Genomic DNA, 7,963 nt, shown 5'->3' with positions numbered 1-7,963 from the left:
AGCCCAAGAGGTTGAGCTTGCTGTGAGCTGTGACACCATGCACTCTACCCAAGACAACAAAGTGAGACAGAGATTTACGTTTTAGTATGATTGTGAAATCTCATTTTACAGTGTGTGGTTTAAAAAATAGTTATATTTCTATCTAGCCTCCCCAAAACACAAGGAAAACTGAAAGATTTATCTATTAAAAAAACACTTGTTGGGCAGCACCTGTGGCTCAGTGAGTAGGGCGCCGGCCCCATATACCAAGGGTGGCAGGTTTGAACCCAGCCCCGGGCCAAACTGCAACAAAAAAATAGCTGGGCATTGTGGTGGGCGCCTGTAGTCCCAGCCACTTGGGAGGCTGAGGCAAGAGAATCACCTAAGCCCAAGAACTGGAGGTTGCTGTGAGCTGTGACATCATAGCACTCTACTGAGGGTGACAAAGTGAGACTCTGTTTCTAAAAAAACAAAACAAAACAAAACACTAGGTTACTTAAACTAAAGAGCTAGCATGTCCTTTATTTTAGGACTATTTGTATAAACTATATAATTGAAACCATGGTTACAAATCAAGCAATACTCTTTATTTTAACTTTAATTTTTGCAGTTATTACTTTAAACTGTAAGTAAAGAATATTATCTTACAGCTGGATAGATTGCTAAGATTATCTGCCTTAATCCCTTAATTTGATTAATGCAAAACTAAGGTCTGGATAGGTCAAGGAAGTTAAGCAAAGTACTATAGTAGCTATAAATAATATAACTTAATAATTGCTAGAAGTAAATAATAGAATTAATTTGGTATGAAATAAACCTGAGTTTTTCTTAACTAGTTCTCATACCTAAGGACAATCATCACCTACTTGGAACATTATGAATAAAATGCCTCCTTCCTCCAGATTCTTAAATAATAACCTATATCCTTTCTGTAACACATGGGAAAATGTTCTTAAGTGCCTTGAAAGTTAAAGTACTAACCAAAAAAAAAAAAAAAAAAATCTGATTGGGTTCCAGAGGAGGGGCAGAGTGTGGACAAGGTGGGTGGAGAGCCCCTCTGCTATACAGCCCCTGCCGGGCAGGTCTCACTCCAGATCTCAGCTATCCCTGGGAGCAGCCAGGAGAGAAGCCAGGAGAGACAGTAGCCATGGCTGGATTTTTAAAGACATAACTCAATGCTCTATCTGGGTAACTTATCTCAAAAAACCCATGTACTTGAAGTGTGGATTACTCTGCCACCTGCAATGCATTGACTGGCTGGAGAAGGAGCCCCACGGGGAGGGGTTGCTGTGCCCTGTCTGCCCTGTGGTTTCTCAGAAGGGTGACATCAGGCCCAGTCTGCAGCTGAGGGAGTTGGTGTCCAAGGTCAAGGAACTGGAGCCCCAGCTGAGAGCAATCTACAGATGAACCCCAGGATAAGAAAGTTCCAAGTGGATATGACCTTTGATGTGGACACAGCCAACCACTTTCTCATCATTTCTGATGACCTGAGGAAGGTTCACTGCGGGTGTTTTACCCAGAATAGGAGCTGGCGAGAAGATAGATTCAGTGCCTTGTGTATTCTGGGGTCCCCTCGTTTCACTTCTGGCCGTCACTACTGGGAAGTGGACGTGGGCAAGAGCAAAGAATGGAATGTGGGCATCTGCAAGGAATCAGTTATCAGGCAAGGGGAAATCACACTGTCTACAGAACGCGGCTTCTGGACTGTGGGCGTGAGATCGCTGATTTTCACTGCCTGCACCTCGGTCTTGACCACCATGTAGGCAAATTCCTGGCTCCACGGGGTGGGGATTTTCCTGGACGTGGACTTGGGTACCATCTCCTACCAAGTCGGCGATAGGTCTCATATCTTCACATTCACTAACATTCCTGCAGTGGAACCACTGTGACCATTTTTTGCTCCTTCAAAACTAGCTGACAATGATCAAAGCTACCTGGGAGTCTGTCCTTCAGTGATCTCAGGCATTGAACCAGCCCTCATTCCGACCAGAGCAAATGAACACAAAGCCTCTGTAGAAATTACTGAGTGTTCAGGATCAGAGCTAGAAATGATTCTGTTTAGTATAACAACGTACCAAGAAAACGTGGTGGGTCATGTTATGACTCATGAATACAATTTCACTTTGTAAGTTAGGAAATATTTACATTTCAGACGTAAAATAATATTGTCCTGTTGTTTGGGGAGAGACTCTTGTTTATATTTCTGTTCCAGTAGGTACTTTGAACTTTTACACAGTTTGCAAGTGTATTTGTTTTTATTTTCTGTAAGATCAACTTGGTGTGTTGTGGAGCTCAAAGAATAAACAATAATTTGAATGTGAAAACAATAAATAAATAAAGTACTAAACAAGGTCCCTCATTTTAGGTGTTGGATAGAATTACACACAGAATCATATCTGGCTTTGGGAAATGTCACATTTTCTAGCACGCAATTAATATATCCCTCAAATTTCAGTCAATACTGCCTCACTCATTGTAACTACAGTATATAGATATAGGTATCACACAACGAAACAAAATAATAATCCTTAATAAAAGATACTCTTTCTGCATGCTATTTTCCTGCAAGTCAGTTGATGCCACTCTATACAACATGCAGTAATTATGTTAAACACCAAAATAAACTTCTTAACCTTATACTTCAACAGTTTTTTAGCCATACACATTCAGTCATGCATATGAAGCTGTCATTTCCAATCTAGACTACTCCTGAGTAGTCTTAGCGATTCTGAAGCAATGCCAATCAGAGTAATTATGTTAGTATTGTTTAGGCAGTTAAATGCTCTATTTGTTTACTTCTGAAAGCACAATTGATCTGGTACTTAGTCAAGTTACAAATAGTTCTGTGTCTGATATTAATGAACGCCCATAATGCATTTTTCCAAAGTTATTTCTTCAAAGTTAAAATAACACAACTTACAATGAAAATTCCTCCCCTTTAAATTGGTGGGTCTCAACTAGGGGTGACTTTGGCTCCCTGAGGACATTTGGCAATGCCTAGCCAGACATTTCTGATTCTCAGGATAGGGCTGGGGGCCTGGAGATACTGTTGGCATCTAACAAGTGAGGCCAGAAATGCTACGAACTGCCCTACAAGGTACAGAAGAGACCCCCACCACCACCCTCACATAGAATTATCTAGCCCAAAGCCTTAGTAGTTAACAAGTTCTGGAGATGGATGCTGGTGGTGGCTGCACAACAATGAAAACTTACGTAATGCCACTGAACCATACACTTAAAAATGGGTAAAATGAGTAAATGTTATGTTATGTATATTTCGCCATAATAAAAAAATTGATAGTGCTGATATTGAGAGCTTTATTTTCTTTTGCAGTTTTTGGCCGCGGCTGGGTTTGAACTCACCACCTCCAACATATGGGGCTGGCACCCCACTCCTTTGAGCCGCAGGTGCCGCCTTTAAGAGCTTTATTTATTTATTTAGTGACAAAGTCTCAGCGTGTTGCCGGGGTTACAATGCAGTGGCATTATATAGCTCATTACAACTTCAAACTCCTGGGCTCGAGTGATTCTTCTACCTCAACTTCCTGAGTAGGTTGGGACTACAGGTGTGTGTCACCACACCGGGCTAATTTTTTGTAGAGATGGAGTTCTTGCTATATTGCCCGAGTTGATCTCAAACTTATGGGCTTAAGTGGGTTCTCCTGTCTCAGCTTCCCAGCATGCTAGGATCACAGGCATGAGCCACTCAGCTGGGCCCATTGAGAACTTTAAATCATTAAAGAGTCCTTCTACAAGGAAAGTATCTCAGTACTGCTCGGAAGACCAAAGGGTGCTCTGCATGTGGTAAGATGTCTTTAAGAAAGCCAACAACTTTACTTTTCTCTTGTATAGCATATTCTGTTTTTTCTTTTTATTATCATTATTATTATTTTAATTTTTTTTTTTTTTTGCAGTTTTTGGCCGGGGCTGGGTTTGAACCCACCACCTCTGTCATATGGGGCCAGCGTCCTACTCCTTTGAGCCATAGGCGCAGCCTTATTCTTGTTATTTTTTGAGATAGAATCTCACTTTGTCATCCTTGGTAGAGTGCTGTGGTGTCATAGCTCACAGCAACCTCAAACTCTTGGGCACAAGCAATCCTCTTGCCTCAGCCTCCTGAGGAGCTGGGATTACAGGTGCCTGCCTCAATGCCTGGCTAATTTGTAGCAATGGGGTCTCACTCTTGCTCAGGCTGATCTTGAACTTCTGAGCTCAAGCAATCCAACCTGTCTCAGCCTCTCAGTGTTAGGATTACAGGTGTGAGCCACTGCTCCCGGCCTCATATTTTGTTTTTTCTTGACTGCCTTCCAAATTTCTTTCAACCACTAGTAAATGATCCCCAAAAATAGTTTCCACACCTGCTTGCCACCTGCTCCCATAAAAATGAAAACAAAAGCTATAATTAGTGTGTGGGGGGGTTTTGGCTTAAGTTAGTTCAACTTAAGTTTCAATCACATGCAAGCAAAAACCTTGACAAATAGAAGAGACAGCAAAGAAATCGACAGATTTTATTTCACAGAAGAAAACTTAAACTCACATAGGTCACCTGGAAGGAAAAGAAAAACCAAAGTAAGAAGCAACATGCTTCTAACAGCTCAAAGGCAGCAGGAAAGATTTTATTGACTTTTTCTGGCATTAGTCACAAAGAGATAAATGCAGGTGCCCACTCAGCAGCGCTCCACTGAGCATGTTTATCAAGTGCTGCCTCAAACTAGGCACCTTCAGATTCACCAGTGCACTATTTATAATCCCACCTGTGTTCAGAGTCGGAGCCAGTGATAATGAGTCGTCACTCTTATGGACAATTCACCTTTTAAAATATTTTTTATTAGTAGCCTTTCTCCCCCAGTTTAGTCAATGGCAATTAAAATATTTCTCCTTTTTTGTAGTTTTATAACTTTATTTGACAATCAGCAGTTAATGACTCTAGATTTTTGAAAGTGGTAACAGGTACTGGGTAATTGGTGAATCTTCATCCTCATTTACTTTTCTGGACCACTGCACATGGACATGGCATTGGACGTATCTTCTTCCTTTAGCACAGACAGCTTTGTTGAACCTGGTATCAACACATACACCTGAAGTCTCCATCTACTTCATGGCAGATTTCTAGATCTCTTTAGTCTCCACTAAATAGTTCTTTTAGAACTTTTGTATCCATAGCCCCTAGAATAGTGTCTGGCATATGGCAACACAGGACAGATATTTGTTGGATAAATGAATGAAAGTTTCGAGAAAGAAAGGATCTTTTAGTGTTTTGAATATATTAGCTTATTTATGCCTCCCAAATTCTGTGAGGTATAGTATGTGGTCAGCCCCACTTTACAAATAAAGAACTCAAAGTCAGAAAGCCCCATAATTACTTAGCTAGGAAATGAAAGAGCCAGAATTTGAATTCAGGCGCTGCCTACTTCAAAGTCCATATACTTGTGGCAGCACCTGTGGCTAAAAGGAGTAGGTGCCAGCCTCATATACCAGAGGTAGCAGGTTCAAACCCAGCCCCAGCTAAAAAAAACTACAAAAAAAAAAAAAAAGTCCATATACTTAACCACTAAACTGCCTTTAGAAGAACAGGGAGTCCATGTTACAGGAAGATGAGATGTATATACATGTGGGGAAGAAATATACCTATAAAAGATATTCCTAGATAGATATTTAAATAGTAGCAAATCAAGAAACAACTCAAATGTCCAACAATTGCTTAGGGTAAATTATCTAAATATATGATAGATATTATGTAGCCATTACAAATGTTGCTATTGAAACATTCCTAAGACTGAGAAAATGCTATAATGTCAAGTAAAAAAACAGGATACAAATTGTATATATGATTCCAACTATATTAAAATACATACAAACTTATGTGCTGAGGAAAGAAGAGATAGCAAAACGTGAACAATGGGTCTTTTAGCAGTGGAATTATACTTGATAAATACATGAGAATGAAGAAAGGTTCAAGTAATAAAGCTTGATTACAATATCAGTTATGTAGCGGAAAACAGAATGGGTAAAAATAGGCAGTGTGTAAGAGAGCAAGTAAAATTATAAAAACTAACCTAATTATAAGATTCTTTCCTAGTGTAGCAGAGAACACTATTCATACTGCCTTTTCCTCCTGCACAGACTACGTTTCCCACCCTCCACAGGAGTTAGGTGAGGTCATGTGACTGTCCTGGCCAGGAGAATGTGAAGAAGGATGCACACTGCCTTAGGCCCGGCCCCTTAAAACCTCCTAGGGCTGATCCTCCATGTTTTTCCCCCTTCTAACTTAATGCAGATGAGCAAGGTGGGGCCAGATGCCATGTGTTAAAGAAGGAAACTTGGTCCCTGGGTCACCACTTGGAGAAAAGCCACATGCTGTACAGAGACGTAATTTTCGAATGATGTGATTTTTTTTTTTTTTTTTTTTTTTGCAGTTTTTGTCTGGGGCTGGGTTTGAACCCGCCACCTCTGGCATATGGGGCTGGTGCCCTACTCCTTTGAGCCACAGGCACCGCCCTGATGTGAAAAATTTTTACATGAGTGAAAAATAAATGTCTGTTTATAAAGCTATAGGGACTTCAATATATGTATACTGAGCAATGGTCTCTAACAGAATGTAAAATAAACAATAAAATGCCAATAAGTTAGATTGCTACAGAAACACAAAAGCTTCTAAATATGCTCACCACGCTCAAACTATTTTTTTTTTTTTTTTGCGACAGAGGCTCAAGCTGTCACCCTGAGTAGAGTGCAGTGATATCACAGCTCACAGCAACCTCCACCTCCTGTACTCAAGCGATTCTCCTGCCTCTGCCTCCCAAGTAGCTGGGACTACAGGCACCCGCCACAATACCCAGCTATTTTTTGGTTGCAGCCATCATTGTTGTTTGGCAGGCCCAGGCTGGATTCGAACCTGCCAGCTCAGGTGTATGTGGCTGGTGCCTTAGCCGCTTGAGCCATCGGTGCCGAGCCACCACTCTCAAACATCTTAACGTGAAGTTAGAGGATTATTATATACACAAATTAAGACAGTTTTCAAAGCTGTAGACAATAAGTGCCAGATTAATGTTGCAGACAGACAATAAATGCTTCCTAAGCAAATAGAATCCCCTTAACCATGGGGGAGGGGGGGAAACCTAACATAAAAGGGGACCAATTCAATAACAAGAGTGTTAGCTAGATAACAGATTAGAAAAATTGTCAGACTCCGGGGCACCTGTAGCTCAGCGGCAAGGGTGCCGGCCACATACACCAGGGCTGGCGGGTTCCAACCTGGCCTGGGCATATTAAACAACCATGACAACTACAACAAAAAAATAGCCAGGTGTTGTGGTAGGCACCTATAGTCTCAGCTACTTGGGAGGCTGAGGCAAGAGAATCTCTTAAGCCCAAGAGTTTGAGGCTGCTGTGAGCTGTGAGACCACAGCACTCTACTAAGGGTGACATAGTGAGACTCCATCTGAAAAAAAGAAAAAAAATTTTCAGTTCTATATAAAATTACCATGAGTAGAAATTGTGAGACCTAATAATAGCTTAATAAGACACAATAACAGACTATAAAGCACTTAGTAAATTTAGTAATTGGTAAAACTATAAAGACTCCACTCTGTCTCCATAAGAACAAAATAATTCCACTTACAATACTCTGCTATTGTGTTTATTCTTCCACATAAGAGGAGTGAACACCATGCTCTTCTATGTTTTGGGCTTCATTGATATACACGCTTTTTTAGAATATTTGATTTGGTTCTTGTTTTGAAGTTTTGAAGTCCAAGACTATCAATTCAGCAACTTACTTAAAGATTTATTCAAGACATTTGTTATGGCCAGGCATGGTGGCTCATTCCTGTAACCCCAGCGTTCTGGGAGGCCAAGGCAGGTGAATCCCTTGAGCTCACAAGTTTGAGACCAGCCTGAGCAAGAATGAGACCCCGTCTCTAAAAACTAGCCAGGCATTGTGGCAGGCACCTGCAGTCCTAGCTACTTAGGAGGCTAAAGCAAG

The sequence above is a fragment of the Otolemur garnettii genome, unplaced genomic scaffold (genome assembly GCF_000181295.1).
Source record: "Otolemur garnettii isolate 467f Iridium unplaced genomic scaffold, OtoGar3 scaffold00007, whole genome shotgun sequence".
Lineage (NCBI taxonomy): Eukaryota > Metazoa > Chordata > Mammalia > Primates > Galagidae > Otolemur > Otolemur garnettii.
This window is presented reverse-complemented; position numbering follows the sequence as displayed.